Source organism: Mustelus asterias, chromosome 18 (assembly GCF_964213995.1).
Source record: "Mustelus asterias chromosome 18, sMusAst1.hap1.1, whole genome shotgun sequence".
Taxonomy (NCBI): domain Eukaryota; kingdom Metazoa; phylum Chordata; class Chondrichthyes; order Carcharhiniformes; family Triakidae; genus Mustelus; species Mustelus asterias.
In genome coordinates, this window is record NC_135818.1 from 47,211,601 (window position 1) to 47,236,546 (window position 24,946).

Genomic DNA, 24,946 nt, shown 5'->3' on the forward strand with positions numbered 1-24,946 from the left:
AAGCTACGAAGTTCACACCCATGATAGTATTAAACAATCTGATAAATAAATTACTGGGAGATCAATGAAGGTTCGATTGAAACCGAGTGTGGATTTTCAGGACAATTTAACTGCCCCTTCCCGCTTGCTCCTCCATCCTGTGTCACGTCGCCATTGCTCTCTCGCTTTCTGCACCATGTCAGTTCAACAAGCTCAGATTCTGTAGTACAATTATGGAGGTGTCCCGGCAAATCAGTCGCCTTCTCCGCTCGTAGATCGACAGCCAAACGCACCCTCTCCCCCCCCCCCCCCCTCCAACACCCTCTCTCTTGCGAGCGCAAATCGCTCGTTTAGCCCCCCACTTTTCCCTTTGCAGTTCGAGGAACGATTGTGGAAACGCACCATCTGTGGGGAAAGCAAGTGAGGCCAATACTTTAAAACAGGTCGATGGGAAACAGTGGCGAAGTTAAAAAAAAAAGAGAGAGGATTGCTACCTCGGACCGCCTTCCAAGCCCGCCCGTCCCCCCCACCCCCAATCTAAAGGCGCTTTAACAAAAATCGCGACGATCATGAATAAAAAAAAAGCACCAAACCACCGTAAACATACAAGTCACCTTCGTGCTGTCCCAACAGATTTTTTTAAAACCTTGTTTCTTAATTGAGTTCCCGGTCCAAAGGGGAGCAGCAAAAAAAAAATGCGTGAACAGGCGGTTAGTGGAGAAGTCGGAGCTAGACTGCCATTCAATGCCCACCTACGTTCACTTTAAACGGAGAGAGGGGGGGGGGGGGGAGAAAGGGCTCCAGCGGATTCACCTCAGCTTCATAACCGAAAACCAACCGACCTCCGCCCACCACGGTATTTCAAGGCTAGATTGCGGGGGGAGGGTTAGTGAAGGGTGAGCCGGGCAGATGGGGGCACCGCATACTCACACTCACAGGTCCACCGCTAACGTCCACTTGCCCGGGTCCCAGCCAAAACCGAAATAACAAGCTGTTGAGCGAGCCTGCCCTCCTCGGACTCCGGATTGGATGAATGTTGAGCAAGACGGTGGGCCCGCTCACCCATTGGCTGCGCGGTCACATGGAAACGGCTCCGAGCGGCTGCTGAGGCCCAGGGTGCAGCGCATCCCCCTCCTTCTGCGCAGCCGCTGTCGCCTCGCCCCCCCCCTCTCCTCCTTCTGCGCAGCCGCTGTCGCCCCCCCTCCTCCTCCTTCTGCGCAGCCGCTGTCGCCCCCTCCCCAGAACGGCGCTGAAGCCATGCGCAGGCGCAAGCGGGAGAGGCACTCCGGCGCCATCTTGGTGGCGATTTTTTTTTGCCGTTTGAGCTCCTGTGTTGAAGCAGCAGCAGCAGCGGCGACCCGCGAGGAGGATGAGGCGGTTCCCCGGCCGGTTCTTTGCTTTTGGCTGCCGTTCGGCGGGTTGGCCGTCGTTTTTTTTTCTCCATCGGGGACGTTAGGATGCGATCTAATGTAAGTTTTAGGATTGTTACGGGGCAGCTTAAAAAAATGTCCCAGAGAGGAAAAATAAAAGGTCAAATGAAGGCTGTTTCTGTTCTGGTCATGATGGGATTGGGGGGGGGGGCGGGGGGAGTTGGTTCGGTTCAATGGCGTCTTTAGCTGTTCGTGCGTCATGGGGCTGTTACGTACCCGGAAACAGCTGCGGCTGTAAATAGTGTGCACGCGGCACGCGCGAGAGGGCCTTCGCTGTCAGTCTGCAGATTTGTTACTGCTGCAGGGGAGCTGCAACTTTGCAGCTCTCCAAAGAGCAGAGCAGAATGCAAAATCACACTTGTCCATTTACTCACTCATGGTGGAGGAAGCATTAACTTGCACAACGCCTTTAAACGTCGTACAGCAGTCTTAGGCTCTTCGTTTCGTGATCTGATTTTATTATTGTCGCGTATTGGGATACAGTGAAAAGTATTGTTTCTTGCGTGCTATGCAGGGGTGGCACAGTGGTTAACACTGTTGCCTCGCAGCACCAGGGATCCGGCTTCAGTTCTGGCCTCGGGTCACTGTCTGGGGTTTGCACATTCTCTCTGTGTAGGTTTCCCCTGGGTGCTCCAGTTTCCTCCCTCACGCCAAAGATGTGCAGGTTAGGTTGATTGGCCATGCTAAATTGTCCCTTCGTGCCAGGGGATTAGTAGGTAATTTACCCACTTGTGGTGAAGGAAACTCACACTGTTTAAAGTGAACTACTGTTTAAAGAGGTCCTGAAGTGAATACAGAGAGTTAGGCGGAAGGCTAAAATGCAGGACCTCAAAGGTAGTAATTTCGGTCTACTACTGGTGCCACGTGTTAGTTAGAGTAGGAATAGGAAGATTAGGCAGATTAACGCGTGGCTTGAGAGCTGGTGCAGGGGGCAGGGATTTAGATTTTTGGATCATTGGCACCTCTTCTGGGGAAGGGCTGACCTGTTCAAGAGGGATGGGTTACACCTGAACTGGAGGGGGATTAATATCCTGGCGGGGAGATTTGCTTGAGCCACTTGGGAAAGTTTAAACTAGTTTGGCGGGGGGGGTGGGATCCAAAGGGAGACAGAAGAGAAGGTTGAGGACAGCACGGAAGTTAAAGAGAGCACCTTAAATAGTAAAGGCAGTGTCAGTCATCCTAGTACTATGCAGATCAGGCAAAAGCAAGACAGAGAGCAAGGGAAATCCAGATTAAACTACATTTATTTCAATGCAAGAGGCCTGTCGGGCAAGGCAGATGAACTCAGGGCATGGATGGGTACATGGGACTGGGGTATGATAGCAATTACTGAAACATGGCTAAGGGAAGGATAGGGCTGGCAGCTCAATGTTCCAGGATACAGATGCTATAGGAAAGATAGGATAGGAGGTAAGAGAGGAGGGGGAGTTGCACTTTTGATTAGGGAAAATATCACGGCAGTACTGAGGGGATATATCTGAGGGTTCGCCCACTGAGTCCATTTGGGTAGAAGTGAGAAATAAGAAAGGGGAAATCACTTTGATATTTTTTACTAGAGGCCCCCAAATAGTCGGTGGGAAATTGAAGAGCAAATATGTAAGGAGATTACAGATAGCGCCAAGAAAAATAGGGTGGTAATAGTAGGGGATTTTAACTTTCCCAACATTGACTGGAACAGCCATAGTATTAGAGGCTTGGATGGAGAGAAATTTGTTGTGTATTCAGGAGGAATTTCTCATTCAGTATGTGGATGGCCTGACTAGAAAGGGGGCAAAACTTGACTTCTTGGGAAATAAGGAAGGGCAGGTGACAGAAGTGTTAGTGAGGGATCACTTTGAGACCAATGATCATAATTCCATTAATTTTAAGATAGCTATGGAGAATGATAGGTCTGGCCCAAAAGTTAAATTCTAAATTGGGGCTAGGCCAATTTTGATGGTGTCAGGCAAAAACTTTCAATAGTTAATTGGGGGAGTCTGTGGGAAGACAAAGGGACCTCTGGTAAGTGGGAGGCTTTCAAAAGTTTGTTAACCAAGTTTTAGGGTAAGCACATTCCTCCTAGAGTGAAGGGCAAGGCTGGTAAAAGTAGGGAACCCTGGATGACTCAGGATATTGAGACCCTGGTCAAGAAGAGGAAGGAGGCACATGACATGCATAGGCAGCAGGGATCAAGTGGATCCCTTGAAGAGTATAAGAGGGTGTCAGAGTAGAGTTAAGAGAGAAATCAGGAGGACAAAATGGGGACACAAGAATGTTTTGGCAGATAAGACAAAGGAGAATCCAAAGAGCTTCTAGAAATACATAGAGGGCAAAAGAGTAACTAGGGAAAGAGTAGGACCTCTTGAGGATCAACAAGGTCATCTATGTGCAGATCCACAAGAGATGGGTGAGATCCTAAATGAATATTTCTCATCTGTATTTGCTGTTGAGAACAGCATGGGTGTTGGGGAACTTGGGGAAATACATAGTGATATCTTGAGTGTATATATAACAGAGAAGGAGGCGCTGGAAGTCTTAAAGTTCATCAAGGTAGATAAATCCCTGGGACCTGATGAAGTGTATTCCAGGACACTGTGGGAGGCTAGGGAGGAAATTGCGGGTCCCCTAGCAAAGATATTTGAATCATCGATAGTCACAGGTGAGTTGGCTGAAGATTGGACGGTGGCAAATGTTGTGCCTTTGTTTAAGAAGGGATGAAGCGAAAAGCCTGGGAACTACAGGCCAGTGAGCCTCACATCTGTAGTGGGTAAGGTGTTAGAAAGTATTTTGAGAGACAGAATCTATAGGCATTTAGAGACGCAAGGACTGATTAGGGACAGTGGCTTTGTGAGTGGAAAATCATGTCTCTCAAATTTGATTGAGTTTTTTGAAGGGGTGACTTAGTAGGTAGATGAGGGCAGTGCAGTTGATGTTGTCTACATGGACTTCGGCAAGGCCTTTGACAAGGTACCGCATGGTAGGTTGTTGCATAAGGTTAAATCTCACGGGATCCAGGGTGAGGTAGCCAAATGGATACAAAATTGGTTTGATGACAGAGGGTGGTTGTAGAGGGTTGTTTTTCAAACTGGAGGCCTGTGACCAGTGGTGTGCCTGGGGGATTGGTGCTGGGTCCACTGTTATGTGTCATTTATATTAATGATTTGGATGAGAATTTAGGAGGCATGGTTAGTAAGTTTGCAGATGACACCAAGATTGGTGGCATAGTGGACAGTGAAGAAGGTTATCTAGGATTGCAACGGGATCTTGATCAATTGGGCCAATCGACTGACGAATGGCAAATGGAGTTTAATTTAAATAAATGTGAGGTGTTGCATTTTGGTCGATCAAGCCAGGGCAGGACCTGCTCAGTTAATGGTAGGGCATTGGGGAGAGTTATAGAACAAAGAGATCTAGGAGTACAGGTTCATAGCTCCTTGAAAGTGGATTCACAGGTGGACAGAGTAGTGAAGAAGGCATTCGGCATGCTTGGTTTCAGTGGTCAGAACATTGAATACAGGAGGTGGAACGTCTTGTTGAAGTTGTACAAAACATTGGTAAGGCCATACTTGGAATACTGTACAGTTCTGGTCACTATTATAGAAAGGATATTATTAAACTAGAAAGAGTGCAGAAAAGATTTACTAGGATGCTACCGGGACTTGATGGTTTGAGTTATAAGGAGATTTTTCCTTGAAGCGTAGGAGGCTTAGGGGTGAGCTTATAGAGGTCTACAAAATAGTGAGGGGCATAGATCAGCTAGATAGTCAACATCTTTTCCCAAAGGCAGGGGAGTCTAAAACTGGAGGGCAAAGGTTTAAGGTGAGAGGGGAGAGATACAAAAGGGTCCAGAGGGGCAATTTCTTCACGCAGAGGGTGGTGAGTATCTGGAACAAGCTGCCAGAAGTAGTAGAGGCAGGTACAATTATGTTTTTTAAAAAGTATTTGGACAGTTACATGGGTAAGATGGGTATAGAGGGATATGGGCCAAACGCGGGCAATTGGGACTAGCTTAAGGGTTAAAAAGGGGGCGGCATGGACAAGTTGGGCCAAAGGGCCTGCTTCCATGCTGTAAACCTCTCTGACTCTTAAGCATTAACTTGCATTTACATAATGCCCTTAAATGTCGTAAAGTGAGCTAAGGTTCTTTTTGATTTTTAATTTGGTTTATTATTGTCACATGTTGGGATACAGTGAAAAGTGCTATACAGACAAAACATACCATTCATAGAGTGCAGAGGGTGTAGAATGTAGTATTGTAGTCACGGTGTGGAGAACGGTCAGCTTAATATATGGTAGGTCCATTCAAAAGTCTGGCAGCAGGGCAGGAGCTGTTCTTGAGTCAGTCAGTTGGTATGTGTTGTCAGACCTTTCAAGTGTACCAAGAAACATATTAACTTGTCTTCTGAAGGTGTATCTGTAACTTCCATGCGTGTCTGATAGCTAAACGCTATGTTTTTTCAGAAAGACTAACGTTGTCAACTATTCTGGCTTCTTAAAATTGATTGTGATACAGATTTTTAAGGAAATAGTTTCAAGAGAATGATTAAAAAATCTGAATCTTTAAACATTTCTCAATCTACAAGCCCTCTGACACACCACCAAATCTATGTCATGTGGACTCTGCTGTTTTGAGATATAGGACTTGCTCAGTTAATGGTAGGGCGTTGGGGAGAGTTATAGAACAAAGAGATCTAGGGGTACAGGTTCATAGCTCCTTGAAAGTGGATTCACAGGTGGACAGAGTAGTGAAGAAGGCATTCGGCATGCTTGGTTTCAGTGGTCAGAACATTGAATACAGGAGGTGGAACGTCTTGTTGAAGTTGTACAAAACATTGGTAAGGCCATACTTGTCCAACGCCGGCATCTCCACATCTTGAGATATAGGAACATAGGAAATAGAAGTGGGAGTAGACCATTCAGTCCCTCATGCCTCCTCTGCTGGTCACCTGAATCATGGCTGATTTTCTACCCCCAAGCCACTTTCCTGCATTATCCCTGTATCCCTTGATATCTTTAAAAGCTAGAAATCTGTCAATCTCTGTCTTGAACATACTCAATAACTGAGCATCCATGGGTAGAGAATTCCAATGATTTACCACCCTCTGAGTTAGGAAATTCTTCATGCCCAAAATGGTCTACCTCTTATTCTCAGACTCTCCTCTGGTTCTGGAGTCCCGTTTCTTCTCTCTCTCTCTCTCTCTCTCTTCCCCCCCCCCACCCCCCCACACAAAGTAACATCCTTCCTGCATCTACCCTGTTGACCCCTATAAGAAGTTTGTATGCTCTGATGCAATCACCTCTCATTTTTAACTCTAAAGAATACAGGCCCAGTCTCAATCTCTTCTCATAGGATAATCCTGCCATCCCATGAATCAGCCAGGTGGCCCTTTTGTTGCATTCCCTCATTCGATAAGGGGAACAGAACTGCACACACTACTCCAGGTATGGTCTCAGCAAGACTCCTGTATTCGTATCCTCTTGCAAGAAAGGCCAGCATACCATTTGCCTTCCTAATTTTAATTTGGCAAACAAGAATTCTTAATCTTAAAATGCAGCTAACAGCTTTCTGCTGTGGCTCTGTAAACACAGGACCTACGTTAAGATTGACAGTGTTGTCTCTTAGTTGGGCAACGGGTGGGAGGAAGCTTTCAATTCATGTAGTTGGGCTTGATTCAAAACCAAGAGATGAAAGGACTGTGCACGTAACTGTTCTAAACTTGTAATTTCCCTTTAACACAGGAAAGGTTTCCTACTTTTGTGGTAGGTAATGGTTACCAGATCTGATGATGGAGCTGGCATTGTGCAACTATCCCTTCCTTTTGAATTGACCAACACCAAAACTGAATGATAAGATTGAATTAAGTACTCCAGTCCACCATATTTCAGTTTTGAAAGATGTCTTGATATCCAATAATCCTATGTGTCTGATGTGCAGCACAATCTTTACTTATTCTTTCATGGGACATGGTTGTCACTGGAGAGGCCACCCATTTCTGACTGCCCTTGAACTGAGTGCCTTGCTAGACCATTTCAGAAGTCTCAATCCTTCTGACCCTGTGAAGAGAAAAATAAGTATATTTTATCCTCTTGTCACATCACTCTTACTGATGCTGGCACCCCAGCATCAGTTTTGGCGAGTGTAATTACAACATGCTGAGTTCATATAGGCAATTTCTGTTGCCAACTTAGACATTTAATAGAAAAAGTTGGCAACTTTGAACAAATTGATAACTTGTAGATGTCCCACAGCATTCCCCCCCCCCCCTACTATACAAACTAGTAGGTGTCCCACAGCATCCCCCCTTGTGTGCATAAGGAGCGCTCTTTCGAAGTAGTGGTATTCTTTCTAGTGTCCTGGCCAATATTTATCATTCAAGCAATATTACTAAAACAGATTATCTCGCCATCCTGTGCACAAATTGCTGCATTTCCTGCATAACTTTAAAAGTGCCCTACTGGCTGTCGAAAACTCGGGAATATCCTGAGGTCATGAAATGCACTATATAAATGAAAGTCATTTTTCTTTTGGCAGAGATTGCAATTGTGGGCAGTGTTGCTGAAAAAGAGGTGGTATGTTGAGATGGTACACAAGTGGTAGAAGGATGAATTAACTGCGCAGATGTAAACAGGTATGATATTTGGGATTACAGAGACATGGCTGCAGGGTGACCAGGGATGGGATCTGAACATCCAGGGATATTCAGTATTTAGAAGTGACAAACAAAAAGGAAAAGGTTACATTGCTGGTTAAAGAGGAAATTAACATCATACTGAGGAAGGTTATTAGCTCTGACAATGTTGCATCTATATGTGTAGAGCTAAGAAACACCAAGGGGCAAAAAACATTAGTAGGTATTGTATGTAGACCCCCAAACTGTAGTGCTGATGTTGGCAATTACATTAAACAGGAAATTAGAGGTGCATGCAATAAAGGAACATCTGTGATTTTAATCTACCTATAAATTGGGCAAATCAATTTAGTTTCATTACCGTAGAGGAGGAATTCCTGGAGTATATATGGGATGGTTTTCTGGACCAATGCATTGAGGAACCAACTGGAGAGCAGGCAGTTCTAGATAGGGTATGGTGTAATGAGAAAGGAATAATTGCCAACCTAGTTGTGCAAACCCCTTGGGGCTGAGCGACCATAATATGATAGAATTTTTCATCAAGATGAGGAGTGACATAGTTGATTCTGAGACTAGGGTCCTGAATCTTAAAGGAAACTAAGATGAAAAGAGGCACGAGTTGGCTATGATAGATTTGGAAAAATTACTTAAAGGGATGATGCTGGCTAGTTCATGGGTGAACTGCAACAATTGTTTATTCCTGTCTGGTGCAATAATAAAACTGGAAAGGTGACCAAACCATGGCTTACAAGGGAAATTCGAGATAGTATTAGATCCAAGCGGGCGGCATATAAAATGGCCAAGAAAAACAACAGACCTAAGGATTGGGAGCAGTTTAAAATTCAACAAAGGGGGACTAAATTACTGATTTTAAGAAGGGGAAAATAGAGAATGAGAGTAGGCTTGCAGAGAACATAAACACTGACTGTAAAAGTTTCTTTAAGTATGTGAGGAGAAAAAGATTGGTGAAGACAAATGTAGGTTTCTTACTGTCAGAAACAGGGGAATGTATAATGGGGAGCAAAGAAATGGCTGACCAACTGATTACATACTTTGGTTCTGCCTTCACAAAGGAGGACACAAATAAGATACCAAAAATTTTGGGGAACACGGTTTAGTGAATGGGAGGAACTGAAGGAGATCAGTATTAGTAGAGAAATGGTGTCGGAGAAACTGATGGGATTGAAGGCTGATAAATCCCCATGGCCTGATAATCTATATCCCAGAGCACTTGAGGAAGTTGCCCGAGAAATAGTGGATGCATTGGTGGTCATCTTCCAAGGTTCTGTAGATTCTGGAACAGTTCCTACAGGTGGAAGGTAGCTAATATAACCCCAATATTTAATAAGTGAGGTAGAGAGAAAACAGTGAACTATAGACCATTAAGCCTGATGTCAATAGTGGGGAAAATTTTAGAATCCATTGTCAAAGATTTTATAGCAAAATACTTGGAAAATAGTGGCAGGATTGAACAGAGTCAGCTTGGATTTATGAAAGGGAAATCATGCTTGACAAATCTACTGGAATTCTTTGAGGATGTAACTAGTCGAGTTGAGGAGGGGGAAGCCAGTGGATATAGTTTATTTGGACTTGCAGCAAGGCTTTCGACAAAGCCCCACGTAAGCGATTAGTGTGCAAAATTAAAGCACATGGGATTGGGAGTAGTGTATTGCGATGTTTAGAAAACTGATTGGCAGACAGAAAACAGAGTAGGAATAAATGGGTCTTTTTCAAAATGGCAGACAGTGACTAGAGGGGTATCGCAGGGATCAGTGTTGAGACCCCATCTATTCACTATATATATAATATATATGAGAAAACTAAATGTAATATCTGCAGTTTTGCTGATAAAATGAAGCTGGGTGGGAGGGTGAGCTGTGAGGAGGATTCAGATCCATCAGTGTGATTTGGACAAGTTGAGTGAATGGGCAAATGAATGACAGATAGTCATAGAGTCATAGCCATAGCATTTTACAGCACGGAAAGAGGCCCTTCGGCCCAACTTGTCCATGCTGCCCTTTTTAATCGCTAAACTAGTCCCAATTGCCCTGGTTTGGCCCATATTCCTCTGTACCTATCTTACCCATGTAACTGTCTAAATGCTTTTTAAAAGACAAAATTGTACCCGCCTCTACTACTACCTCTGGCAGTTTGTTCCAGACACTCACCATCCTCTGTGTGAAAAAATTGCCCCTCTGGACCTTTTTGTATCTCTCCCCTCTCACCTTAAACCTATGTCCTCTAGTTTCAGACTCCCCTACCTTTGGGAAAAGATGTTGACTACCTATCTGATCAGTGCCCTTCATTATTTTATAGACCGCTATAAGATCACCCCAAAGCCTCCTACGCTCCAGGGAAAAAAGTCCCAGTCTATCCAGCCTCTCCTTATAACTCAAACCATCAAGTCCTGGTAGCATCCTAGTAGATGCAGTATAATGTGGATAAATGTGAGGTTCCCTCCATCAACTGATTTTTTAAAAATGCATTAATACCTTTTTCAACCACTTCCTCTATTCCATACACCTGAAATGTGCTCAGTAATATATTCCCCATTAATGCATATTTTTTCTTCCCATGAACGGTGTTATGCCAGATCCATAACATTAATTACAAACGTTTAGATTTTATTTGTAAATATCCTTGCATCTGGTATGCAGTTGCTCTTTGAATTGCACTCAACGTTACCATGGTTTTCTCATGTGAATACCGTCAGAATTCCTATAGTTTTCACTGCTGTGGTTCTGAGCTGCAGTTCAGTTGTTAGCACCTGAGTACAAAAGTCAAGGCCAAATGTCCAGGATTGCTGCCAAATGTCCAGGATTGCTGCACCGTCATCCGTCATTTGGATGCGATGTTAAACTGAGGCCTTTTTGGATGTAAAAGATTCCATGCTAATATTTCAAAGAAAAGCAGAGGAGTTATTCCTGATGTCCATGCCAATATTTATCCCTCAACTTAAAAAACAGATTATGACTATTGTTGAAAGGAGACATGTTGCCAAAGCTTTTTGTCTTGCACTCTTCAGGACAAACCCAAGAATGCCCAATTTCAAATGATCACAACAGTTTATGCTATAGGAGAAGAGGGTGCTGACCTGCCAACCGATCAATAATAACCAAGGGGGCTAGATTTAAGGTAAGAGGTAGAAGGCTAGGAGGGGAGTTCAGGAGAAACTTTTTCATCCAAAAGATGTTGGGAGTCTGAACTCACTGCCCGAAAGGGTGGTTGAGTCAGAAGCTCTCGTAACATTTAAGAAGTATTTAGATATTCACTAATGCTGCCATAACCTCCAGAGCTTTGGGCCAAGCGCTGGAAAATGAGATTAGCGTCGTCAGATCTTGTGGACCTGATGGGCTGAATAGCCACCTCCTATGCGATGTGTATGAATCTAGGTAACACAAGAGGGTTTGATGAGGTGCACATGGACATCCACAAGTCATTTGATACAGTGCCACACAACACACTTGTGAGCAAAGTTGTACCTTGTAGCATAATAGGGACAGTAGCAACATGTATATTAAATATACATGACAGGAAAAAAAGAGAGTAGTGGTTAATGGATACCTTTGGGCAAGTGGAAGATTTGTAGTAAAGTTCTTTTCTGCAATGGGCAGATATGTAGCAGATGAAATTCAATGCAGAGAAATGTTAAGTGATTCATTCTGATGGGAAGAATGTGGAGAGATAATAAAATAAAGGGTCCTAAATGGAGTGCAGAAACAGAGGGACTTGAGTTTATAAGTCATTGAAGTTGGTAGGACAGGTTTGGGGTGGGGGGGGTTGTAATATGAAGGCATTGTAGAGAGAGTGCAGATTCCTGAGTGACTCCAAGGATGAGGCACTTAAGTTGTGAAGATGAATTGGAGAAGTTTGGACTGTTTCCCTTTGAGTAAAGAAGGCAGAGAGGAGACTTGATAGAAGTACTTAAAATCATGAGGGATCTGGACAGAGTAGACAGGGTGAAACTGTTCCCACACATGAAAAGATCAAGAGAGGCTATATTTAAAGTAATTGGCAAAAGTGATTTGAGAAGAAATGTTTTCACGCAGCGAGTGATTGGGGTGTGGAATGCACCAAATGAGAGTGGGGTGGAAGCAGGTTTAATCAAAAAATTCAAAAGGGAATTAGGCTATTGTCCAAAAAGGAAGAACGTGATGGGAGAATGGTACTAAATAAATTGCTCATTTGGACAGACAGTTCAGACATGAAGGGCCGAATAGCTGCCTCCTGCACCTTTACAATTCTGTGATTCTATTCAATGAAAATCATTCTGTTTCTCTTCCATAAATTTCTTTAACATTTACGAATGTAATTCCACAGGACTGCGAGTGCTATTGCGTAAAATTGATTAGTTCATCAATTATGTCGACTTGTATGTTTTTAATCTTGTCTAATACCATGGCCATACTGACTGCGGTGGTTATTGAGGCAAAGTAACTAAGTATTTCTGCTAATTTCGCTGTAATTTCACATGTAAATTTACTTTCCGGGTTTTTTGCTACCCTGTTTATTTTTGTTCATACATCTCTAAAATACTCCTTGATTTATTGTTATGTTTCTGGAGCAATGGGAAATATAAATTAATGCTCACACTTGTTTCTAGCCACCTTAACTACCCATTAATTGGGATGGCGTGTAGCAACAATTACCAAACCCTCTAATTACACCTTTCTCTAATTTTTCTTCTATCTCCTCTTACGCTCTCTCTACTCATGTGACCCATGTCCTGTTCCCTTGGCCTAATTCCCACCAGATTTCTGATCAACATCTTGGCCACTGTCAGCTGACACAAACAAATACAGTGGTTGCTAGAAATCTGGAATTAAAAGTCATATTGGCTGATAATAATTGCTTCTTGGATACTACCCTTCAAATTGTTGTCATCAGCTCTCTCCAAAACTGACCCAAGTACCTTCCGCCTTTGTAAACTACTGCTCCACCTCCAACCTCCCTTTCCTCTCCCAAGCCCTTGAATCTTTTGCCTCGCAAATTTGTGCCCACATTTCCTGCATCAAGTTTGACTTGCATCCACTTACGGTTTACACCACTTTGAGGATGTCATTTATGACTTTGATATGTGACTGGTGAATTATCTTCCTTCTCCACCTCTCTGCAGCTTTTGACACGGTTAACCACACCATCCACTGTCCCATTCCTGACTATCCAGACATAAATAGAGAATCATGTAGGAAGGTGGTGAAGGAGAGGTGGATGGATGATGTCAGCAGCGTGTGTGTGGAACCTAGCATTGGTTTTGGATGATGTCACGGGGCAGCATGTTAATTCAAAGTAGTCGTGGGCTAAGGAGAGATCCATAGGGAATTGCTAAGTGTTGGAGTGGCAAGTGGGACAATGACAGGATATTCTATAATAATAAGTGGTCAGCATATTTTGAATGCACCCGTCTCCACACAGCACTATTACATTCCCACTGACCCAAGCTGTGTCAACCCCAAGAGCCAGAGCCTGCTGGGGCTAATTTTGATAAACTCCTTCCTATCCATCTCAGTCTTCCCACTGCGGCCCCTGTGAGCTCTGTCAGTAGATCAACAATCCCCACCCCCTTCTGCATTCTCCTTGCAGAATGTTTACTCAGTTGTGAACAATGCACTTGTCACCCTGACCTCATTGTGCATGATAACATTGACAGCTTGAACGTATTGGATACTTGACTTGTGGGTGGTGACACCTTGGCCCTTGCTGAAACCTCTTAAGGTAATACCTGTCCTACCAAATCACCATGGTAGTGGTGGTGTCATTTAATATCCTTGTTCTCCATACGATAACCCCACCTCAGCCAAAGTAACCCTGCTGTTCCAATCTCTCAATCACAAGGCCATCTCTGATCAATTCCCTGCATAAGACGGGAGTTGCATCTCCATTTACTTTCGAATCTTCCCATGGAAAATAGACTCCTCAATTACATTTTCAATACACTTAACTGTTGATCCCTTGGTTCTGTTTGCCATGATACTTGTACAATTATTGATCTGCTCTGTCAATCATCCCTTCACCCTGTCTCCTTTTCCATTATCTCCAGTGAAACATTTGCTTTCCCTCCCTGATACAAATGCAAGGGATGGAGACTTGAATGTAGAAGTGGGTTAGTCATTCATTGTTGCATCGGGCTGGATCACATTTTACACTATCGGGCTATGCTCACATTATGCCAAGTCTGTCTGGGATCATCCTGGAAGTCATGATGTGGAGATGCTGGCGTTGGACTGGGGTAAACACAGTAAGAAGTTTAACAACAGGTTAAAGTCCAACAGGTTAAAGTCCAACAAGTTTATTTGGTAGCAAAAGCCACACCAGGTGTGGCTTTTGCTACCAAATAAACCTGTTGGACTTTAACCTGGTGTTGTTAAACTTCTTACTGTCATCCTGGAATGCAGAGTTAACTCCAGCTTAATCCACCCACTGTCAACCATCTCCTTAAATTCCTTTGCATTGGCCGTCCAACCTGCCCTCCAATCAGTGCAAGGGTCTCGTGGACAACTAGAATTGAGAAAATCTATTAAGTTACCACTGCTGCAAAGCTGCCCCTGTCTGCCTTGCCCGTTGAGCTAAAATTTTCTCCTGTTGTAGCCCTGTGATCATATCTCCTTTTCTTGCTCATCTCCCCACAATTTGTCACCTCACTGGTGTCCATGAAATTCCCCTCCACACACCTTATTCTCAACTACTGATGTCCCAGATTCCTTTTTTGATTATTGTGTTCATTGACATGTAAATGGTTCCCACTTCTCAGTACTGACTCCTTCCCTTTCAAATCTATCATCAATACCCCACAAATATCCTACTCTTCTACAGTCAGCCTTTGCAAGCTGTTGCCCCATCAACAATCTCTCTGGCCTTTTTGGTATCACTGAACATGTTGCCTCCTAATTCATGTCCATCTATCCCTCAATCCCACCTCTAATCTCTTCAAACTGGTTTTCACACCTGTCATTGTACTGAAACAATTCTAACTAATCACTCAAATGATATCCTCTGACTTGACCATGTTGTACTATCTCTCCTTATCCTTCTCATCCTATCTGTGGCCTTCAGTTCAATTAACTGCATCGTCCTTCTCTGATGCTTTTTAGGATCAGCTACTGTGCAGAAGGCCATTTGGCCCACCATGCCCAGGCTGGATTTCCTAAGAAACAATTCACATAAAACCACTCCCTACCCCCTCTCTACATCCCTGCACAATTTTCATTTTCAGGTATTAAGAAAAATGTGTGGCGCAGGAGGCAGTCTGCGCCAGCTGAAGAACAAGCCCCACACCCAGCCTAATTCCATTTTCCAACACTGCAGACCTGGAAGTTACGGGACTTCAGGCATGACCAAGCCGTTCAATGAGTTGAGAGTTTCTGTCTCTATTCTCCTTCAAGCAGTGAATCCAGGCCCCAATCACCCCCTGGGTGGACAAATAAACCCTCATCCCCTCTCATCCTTCTACCAAACACTTTAAATCTATGCCCTCTTGTCACTTATCCCTCTGCCAAGGACAATAGGTTCTTCACATCCTCTCTATCCAGGTCCTCCATGACTTTGTACAGACCAATCAAATTTCCTCTTGGCCTCCTTTGTTACCAGGAAAACAACCCTATCTATTTAAACTTTCCTTGTAACTGCAATTTTCCAATCCTGACAACCTCCTTGAAAATCTCACCTGTACTCCCTAGTGCAATTACATCCTTTCTGTAATGAGGTAGCTAGAACTGCACACGGTACTCATGTTGAGGCTGAATTAGTGTTGTATATACCTCCAGCATAACCTCCCTGCTCTTGTATGTTGTATATTTTTTTCTTCTTTGTCCAGCTGAGGGGTCAAAGCCAGAGAATCTCATGTTGTGACTTCTCACAAAAGTCCTGAGGAATTATCCTTGACTCACTTTTTTCATTCATCTTGCTGTATCAGTAACATAGAGCTATGCAGTGTTCATCAAGAACTTGGGATAGTCTGAGGTGCTTTACGACCAGTTAAGTCCTTTTGAAGTTTGTCAGTGTTATAATAGAAGAAATGCGCCAACCAATTTGTGCACAGTGTGATCTTTTTTATAGTGATGTTGGCTGAAGAATAAATATTGAGCAGGACATGAGAGGGCACTTTGCTCTTTGAACAGTATTGTGGGATCTTTTGCAGCTGCCTGTGAGGGGTGTTAACGCCTTTGTTTACCATCTTATTCAAAAGGCATTGCCTCCAACATTGTAGCACTCCCCCAGCACTGCACTGGAATGTCGGTCTATATCAGGGGACTGCAACCTAAAGTAAAGTTTATTAGTCACAAGTAGCTTATATTCACGCTGCAATGCAGTTACTGAAAATCGCCACACTCCGGCACCAGTTTGGGTACACCTGAGGGAGAATTTAGCATGGCCAATTTACCTAACCTGCATATCTTTGGACTGTGGGTGGAAACCGGAGCACCCAGAGAAAACCCACGCAGACACAGGGAGAACTTGCAAACTCCACAAAGAGAGTGACCCAAGCCAGGAATCGCACTGGGTCCCTGGCGCTGTGAGGCAGCAATGCTAACCACTGTGTCACCGTGCTGCCAGATTCATCTCACTTGCAGCTCCTTACCCTTTTCAGTTGGATTGCATGAACGTGAAAAATGCATTTTTTAAAAAATAAGTCAAAAAATGTAAAGAGTTGCGTTTTTCATCATGCAGTGCAGAAGAGGCCCTTTGACCATTGAGTCTGCACCGACACATTGGAAATACCTGAACTCCTACTTAATCCCATCTGCCAGCACATGGTCCGTAGCCCTGAATGTTATGATGCGCCAAGTGCTCATCCAGATATTTTTTTTAAAGGATGTGAGCAACCCGCCTCTACCACCTTCCCCCCCACTAAACCTCCTGCCCCTCATCTTGAACCTATGTCCCCTCATGACTGATCCTTAAAACTAAGTGGAACACCTTCTCCTTATCCACCCTGTCCATGTCCCTCATAGTCTTGTACACCTCGATCAGGTCACCCCTCGGTCTTCTCTGCTCCAATGAAAATAACCCAAGCCTACCCAACCTTTTTGTTGTGGCGATAAGTGGCAAATCAATATGCTGTACTTTTACAGTTTCAAGTGACTATTTTAACACAAACTAAATCGTGCTCTAAATAAACTGAATTGTATCGTTACACCATAGTTATAGATGATGCCTTTATTCAAAGAACAGGTTTTAAGATTCTGACCATTATTGTCAATTATTCTGGATGTGCTGTTAGAAATTATTTTCTTTGACTAGAATCAGTAGAATACCCTAAATAAGTCTTAATTTTACATCTTAAGCATAACTCTGGTCTAATTCATTTTTAATTTTTCCATTGCACACATTCAGTAGATGTATTTCATTTATTATATATGCAAATTGTGCATTCTAACAGAAATGCTTGGCAATTTGCCAAGTACTTGGTTTAGAAATGCCAGATTTTCTTCGTGCAGTTCCCAATAGTTTTAGGTAATTTTATTTAATAAGGCTCTTCAGGTTTAAAATTTGTTAATCCTGGTCTAGAGTTTTGTGCTCAAGTCTCTTAGAGTGGAACCTGAACTCATACATTCTCACTCTTGTGCAGGAACGCTATCCACTTAGCCATAATCCTCACCCCTTATAATCTTAAAGACATTATCGGGTTTCACATGCATACTGATCATACTTTCTGAACCTCCTCATCGTTTTTTTTCTTTTCCAGCCTCTGTTAGACTGATTTTCTGACATCCAATCCTATATGATCTGTAATTTCCTCTGGTGTTAAATATTAGGAAGACCAATGCATTGCCTTGGATCATGATCCCTCACTGATAACTCAATTGCCCTCTCCTTGCCACTGTCTTAGACTGAACCATACTGTTTGTCATATTGGTATCATTTGTTCCCGAGTTGATCTCGCATCCCATTTTCTCTTCAGCGCAACACCTAGTTTCACCTCCATGAGATTGCCTGAGCTTGTCAGCTGCTAAAACACTCCCCTATGCTTTTGTTGCCACAAGCACAGCCCATTTGATATGAACACAGATGATCTTGGTCTTCAGCTCCACTTTCCCACCCATATCTCTTTATTTCCTGAGAGACTAATGAACTGTCTATCACAGCCTTGAATATATTCAATGGTGGTGCATCCACAATCCTCTAGGATAGGGAATTCTGAAGATTCACAACCCTTTGAATTAAGAAATTTCTCCTCATCTTGCTCCTGAATGATCCTTCGCCTCTTGTTCTCAATTCCCCTGCCAGGGAAAACAATCTCTCTGTATCAAACCTGTCAAGGTTCTTCATTTTGAATGTTTCAATGACCACCCCATTCTTCTCAACAACAGAAAAAAAAACAATTTATTCAGCGCCTTGTCATAGGACAGCCATCTCATCCCTGGGCTGCATCTAGTGAACCTTTGTAAGTATATCCTTCCTGAAATATTAACACCAAAACTGTATGCAGTGTGGTCACATCAAAGTCCTGAACAGTTATAGCAAGACATCTTTATTGCATTCCAATTCCCTTGCAGTGAAGATTAATGCCATTTGCTTTTCTTATTGCTTGCTGTACCTGCATGCTAACTTTGGTACTCCTTGTACAGGTATGCACAAAATTGTCTGAATATCAACATTTACAAGTTTTATGCCTTTTAAAAAATATTCTGCTTTTTTAATTCTTGTGACCAAAGTTTTCCACTTTCCCACATTGTACTCGATCTGCCACTCACTTAATCTCAGTATATCTTTCTGCAGCTTTTTATGTCCTTGCAGCAATGTCCACATCCCGTGAAAGAATAAAAATTCTTAGATAATTACTCTGACTCTTCACCTAAATCACTAATATAGATTGCAAATAGCTGCAGCCCCAGCACTGATCCTTGTGGCAGTCCACTCGTCACAGCCTACCAATTTGTAAATGCCTCATTTATCCCTACTGTCTGCTTCCTGTCCATTAACCAATTCTCGATCCTTTCTAATAAATTACTCCTCGCAATTTAACACTTGTATTGGGGGGTGGGGGGGCAACTTGCATGCCAAGGATAGCCCTAAACATGTATTTTTGGCATTGGCAAAATGGGTTAAGTTAAATGCAGTCTTGGTAAATGCTTTACTGCATTACAGGCACTAAATAATTGCACACTGTTGGAAAGGGTGACCAAAATGGACAAGTTATAGGCATACAGTACAGCAAAAGCTCTTCGACCCATCGAGTCTGCACCAACAATAAGACCATAAGACCATAAGACCATAAGACATAGGAGCGGAAGTAAGGCCATTCGGCCCATCGAGTCCACTCCACCATTCAATCATGGTTGATTTCAACTCCATTTACCCGCTCTCTCCCCATAGCCCTTAATTCCTCGAGAAATCAAGAATTTATCAATTTCTGTCTTGAAGACGCTCAACGTCTCGGCCTCCACAGCCCTCTGTGGCAATGAATTCCACAGACCCACCACTCTCTGGCTGAAGAAATTTCTCCTCATCTCTGTTCTAAAGTGACTCCCTTTTATTCTAAGGCTGTGCCCCTGCGTCCTAGTCTCCCCTGTTAATGGAAACAACTTCCCTACGTCCATCCTATCTAAGCCGTTCATTATCTTGTAAGTTTCTATCAGATCTCCCCTCAACCTCCTAAACTCCAATGAATATAATCCCACGATCCTCAGACGTTCATCGTATGTCAGGCCTACCATTCCTGGGATCATCCGTGTGAATCTCCGCTGGACCCGCTCCAGTGCCAGTATGTCCTTCCTGAGGTGTGGGGCCCAAAATTGCTCACAGTACTCCAAATGGGGCCTAACCAGTGCTTTATAAAGCCTCAGAAGTACATCCCTGCTTTTGTATTCCAAGCCTCTTGAGATAAATGACAACATTACATTTGCTTTCCTAATTACGGACTCAACCTGCAAGTTTACCTTTAGAGAATCCTGGACTAGGACTCCCAAGTCCCTTTGCACTTTAGCATTATGAATTTTGTCACCGTTTAGAAAATAGTCCATGCCTCTATTCTTTTTTCCAAAGTGTACGACCTCGCACTTGCCCACGTTGAATTTCATCAGCCACTTCTTGGACCACTCTCCTAAACTGTCTAAATCTTTCTGCAGCCTCCCCACCTCCTCAATACTACCTGCCCCTCCACCTATCTTTGTATCATCGGCAAACTTGGCCAGAATGCTCCCAGTCCCGTCATCTAGATCGTTAATATATAAAGAGAACAGCTGTGGCCCCAACACTGAACCCTGCGGGACACCACTTGTCACCGGTTGCCATTCTGAGAAAGAACCTTTTATCCCAACTCTCTGCCTTCTGTCTGACAGCCAATCGTCAATCCATGTTAGTACCTTGCCTCGAATACCATGGGCCCTTATTTTACTCAGCAGTCTCCCGTGAGGCACCTTGTCAAAGGCCTTTTGGAAGTCAAGATACCTACCACTAAAGTCACACTAACCCCATCTTCCAGCACTTGTCCCATATCCTTGAATGTTATCATGTTGCAAGTGCTCATCCAAATACTTTTTGAAGGTTGTAAGGTTTCCAGCCTCCACTACCTTCCCAGGCAGTGCATTCCTGATTCCCACTACCCTCTTGAGTGAGAAAGTTTTTTCTCAAATCCCCTCTGAATCTCCTACCCCTTACCCTAAAACTGTGCCCCCTCCTGATTGACCCCTCAACCAAGGGGTATAGCTGCTTCCTATTTGCCCTGTCCATACATCTTAATTGTACACACCTCAATCATGTATACTATTACAAAGCTCTAGGTAGACCACACCTTGGAGTACTGTTAGCAATTCTGGGTGCCAAACTTTAGGAAGGTATTGGAGGGAGTGCATTTACAAGAATGATACCTTGACTTCCAAGTGTTAAATTGCGAGGAGAGATTACACATGCAAGGGTTCTTTTCTCTGAAATTTAGATGGTTAATAAGTAATTTCATCCAAATTTTCAAGCTATTAAGGGGAACTCAATTTACCTCTATCTACCATATTTCTGCTGGTTGGAGAGGTGAGGGCATGCATGTTGTCAAAAAATTAGTGCCTGATCTCCAAGAGTGGAATTAGGAAAGGGAAGAAGAAATTTTGAACTCTTCTGCAAACTGAAATTGATGCAAGATCAGTTGATTTTTAAATCTGAGATTGAGATTTTTGTTACTCAAAGGCATTAAGGGACATGGGTAAAGACAGGTACATGAATTTAGGTTACAGATAATCCACGAAGGCATTGAATGATGGAACAGGCTCAACGGACTAATTCCCTGGTTTTTCCTATGTTCCACTTGTGTCCCTCCCTTTTGAACACCAGAAGTTTCAAGAAAAATTCATATGACCAATTCCATTAGTTTTAAGATAGCTATGGAGAATGATAGGTGTGGCCCAAAAGTTAAAATTCTAAATTGGGGCAAGGCCAATTTTGATGGTATTAGATAGGAACTATCAAAAGTTGATTGGGTGATGAGTATCTGGAATGAGCTGCCAGAGGTAGTAGTGGAGACGAGTATAATTTTGTCTTTTAAAAAGCATTAAAAAGACAGTTGCATGGGTAAGATTGGTATAGAGGGATATGGGCCAAACACAGGCTATTGGGACTAGTTTAATGGTTAAAAACTGGGTGGCATTGATAAGTTGGGCCGAAGGGCTAGTTTCCATGCTGTAAACCTCTATGACTCTATAAGTGGCGGCACGGTGACATAGTGGTCAGCATTGCTACCTCACTGCGCCAGGGACTCGGGTTCGATTCCTGGCTTGGGTCACTGTCTGTGCGGAGTCTGCATGTTCTCCCCACGTCTGTGTGGGTTTCCTCCGGGTGCTCTGGTTTCCTCCCACAGTCCAAAAGACATGCTGGTTAGGTGCATTGGCCATGCTAAATTCTCCCTTTGTGTACCCGAACAGGCACTGGAATATGGTGACTAGGAGACTTTCACAGTAACTTCATTGCATTGTTACTGTGGGCCTACTTGTGACAGTAGTAAATAAACTTTAAACTTTTGAGTATATCTTTGTTTCGTCTTGAATACTTTTTGCTGAATTTTCATTTTTCTTCCCCACTAATTAACTAAACTTGGGCCACATGTTTTTTGAGATGATTTGAAATCCTAATTCTGGCTTTTAAAATTGAAGCACACAGTTATTTTAATCGCATTAAACTTAGAAAATATTTAAGTTAACTTAACATCTTCAACCCTGTTCAAAATATTAACACAGATCTTGCAGCAAGAAACAGTTCTGTAAAAGCAGCTTTTGAACAAAGAAAAGTACAGAACAGGAACAGGCCCTTCGGCCCTCCAAGCTTGTGCCAGTCATGATACCTAACTAAACTAAAAAGAAACCTTCAGACGTTACTCGGTCCATATCCCTCTATTTCCTCCCTATTCATGTACCCATCCAGATGCCTCTTAAATGTTGCTAATGTGCCTGCTACTGCTTTGCAGTATTAAAGAATTCCACTTTTCAAACTAACCATCTAATTGGCCTCAGACTAGTGATTTTGTGCTGTGGGCTTATCCTGGAGATATGAGAAAGGTAAACAGTTTTCCCTCATTAATGTTGGCTGGTTTCAAATCCAAGAGAAGGTATTAATGCTCCCATCCAGTCTTCTCTACATTACAGTTCTAACATATTTTAAATAAACATATTTTGTAATAATGCCCCTCTTGCCCTCCCCTCTTTCAGATAAATAGAATAGTCTTCAATCTCTGGAGTTGTTTCTGGGACTTTGCTTGATGCAAAAACGCACTGCCATTGCTAAATCAACCCTGAACAATTTTCAATAAAATAAAATTCAATAAAATAAAATACAGGATTGAGGCGGACTAAAAAGATTGAGTATGTGGACATTAAGAAAGAGGATGTGTTGGAAATTTTGAATAGCATCAAGATAGATAAGTCGCCGGGACTGGATGGGATGTACCCCAGGTTACTGTGGGAGGCGAAGGAAGAGATTGCAGAGCCTCTGGCGATGATCTTTCCGTCGTCGATGGAGACGGGAGATGTTCCGGAGGATTGGAGGATTGCAGATGTGGTTGCTATATTCAAGAAGGGGAATAGGGATAGCCCAGGAAATTACCGACCGGTGAGTCTCACCTCAGTGGTTGGTAAGTTGATGGAGAAGATCCTGAGGGACAGGAATTATGAACATTTAGAGAAGTTTAGTATGCTCAAAAGTAGTCAGCACGGCTTTGTCAAAGGCAAATCATGCCTTACGAGCCTGGTGGAGTTCTTTGAAAATGTGACTAAACACATTGACGAAGGAAAAGCGGTAGATGTGGTTTACATGGACTTCAGCAAGGCGTTCGATAAAGTCCCCCATGCAAGACTTCTCGAGAAAGTGAGAGGGCATGGGATCCAAGGGCTGTTGCCTTGTGGATCCAGAACTGGCTTGCCTGCAGAAGGCAGTGAGTGGTTGTAGATGGGTCTTTTTCTGAATGGAGGTCGGTCACCAGTGGAGTGCCCCAGGGATCTGTTTTGGGACCCTTGCTGTTTGTCATTTTCATAAATGACCTGGATGAGGAAGTGGAGGGATGGGTCGGTAAGTTTGCCGACGACACGAAGGTTGGTGGTGTTGTGGATAAGTTGGAGGGATGTCAGAAGCTGCAGCGTGACATAGATAGGGTGCAAGACTGGGTGGAGAAGTGGCAGATGGACTTCAACCCGGATAAATGTGTAGTAGTCCATTTTGGCAGGTCAAATGGGATGAAGGAATATAATATCAAGGGTAAGACTCTTAGCGGTGTAGAGGATCAGAAGGACCTTGGGGTCCAGGTCCATAGGACTCTTAAATCGGCCTCGCAGGTAGAGGAGGTGGTTAAGAAGGCGTATGGTGTGCTGGTCTTCATCAATCGAGGGATTGAGTTTAGGGGTCGGGAGATAATGATGCAGCTTTATAAGACCCTCGTCAGATCCCACTTGGAGTACTGCTCAGTTCTGGTCGCCTCATTACAGGAAAGATGTGGAAATGATTGAAAGGGTGCAGAGAAGATTTACAAGGATGTTGGCTGGATTGGTTGGCATGCCTTATGAAGATAGGTTGAGGGAGCTCAGTCTTTTCTCCTTGGAGAGACGAAGGATGAGAGGTGACCTGATAGAGGTGTAGAAGATATTGAGAGGTATAGATCGGGTGGATTCTCGGAGGCTTTTTCCCAGGGCTGAAATGGCTGCTATGAGAGGACACAGCTATAAGGTGCTGGGGAGTAGGTACAGAGGAGATGTCAGGGGTAAGTTTTTCACTCAGAGGGTGGTGGGTGAGTGGAATCGGCTGCCGTCAATGGTGGTGGAGGCAAACTTGATAGGGTCTTTTAAGAGACTTCTGGATGAGTACATGGGACTTAATAGGATTGAGGGTTATAGGTAAGCCTATATATAAGCCTAGGTAGGTAGGGACATGACCGGCGCAACTTGTGGGCCGAAGGGCCTGTTTGTGCTGTATTGTTTCTGTGTTCTATGTTCTAAAACTTAAGAGCCAGAGAATAAAGCAGCCCTGAAAGAGGCTATTTGGCTATCGTGTCTGTGTTGGCTCTTTGAAAGAACTGTTCTATCAGTTCTACTCCCTGCACGTTCGCCATTGCTCTGTGAATCTTTCTCTTTCAAGTATTTATGAAATTCCCTTTTTGAATGTTACCATTGAATCTGCTTCCACCACCCATTCAGGCAGTCATAGCAAAGTGCTGCTTTTTTTTTTACCTCTGATTTTTTTTACCAGTTACCTTAACTGTGTGTCCCTTGGTTACTAACATGTTTGCTACTGGATACAGTTTTGCCTTATGCCATACATGATTTTGCCTCGATCAAATTTTCTCTGCTCTTAAGATTAACAACCCTAGCTTTTTTAGTTTCTCCATGTTACTCAAATGTCTCATCCCTGATGCCTTCCTAGTAAATCTCCTCTCCACCCTCTGCAAGGCCTTGGCCACCTTCCTATGATACAATGCCCAGAATAAGTCACAATATAACCAGTGCATTATAAAGGTCCGGC

The 24,946-nt window shown here is 43.4% G+C and overlaps 1 protein-coding gene and 1 long non-coding RNA gene across 7 annotated transcripts in view; one reads left to right on the plus strand and one right to left on the minus strand.

The window, feature by feature from the left end:
- The window catches only part of arid4a (AT-rich interactive domain 4A), a 100,298-nt gene extending 99,161 nt beyond the window's left edge, over positions 1–1,137 (minus strand). For 3 of the 4 annotated variants that reach the window (XM_078233847.1, XM_078233850.1, XM_078233849.1), the window contains exon 1: positions 910–1,137. The gene's annotated coding sequence lies outside the window, so the exon portion shown is untranslated. Of the gene's footprint in view, positions 1–792; positions 815–909 lie in introns of those variants that run through there. The other variant, XM_078233848.1, reaches the window with a different exon arrangement.
- A 90-nt stretch (positions 1,138–1,227) lies between these two features.
- The window catches only part of LOC144507106 (uncharacterized), a 59,152-nt gene continuing 35,433 nt past the window's right edge, over positions 1,228–24,946 (plus strand). The window contains exons 1-3 of one of the 3 annotated variants that reach the window (XR_013500024.1): positions 1,257–1,448; positions 7,921–8,017; positions 18,328–18,401. This is a non-coding gene — a long non-coding RNA (uncharacterized LOC144507106). Of the gene's footprint in view, positions 1,449–7,920; positions 8,018–18,327; positions 18,402–24,946 lie in introns of all 3 variants that reach the window. The other 2 variants (XR_013500022.1, XR_013500023.1) reach the window with 2 other exon arrangements.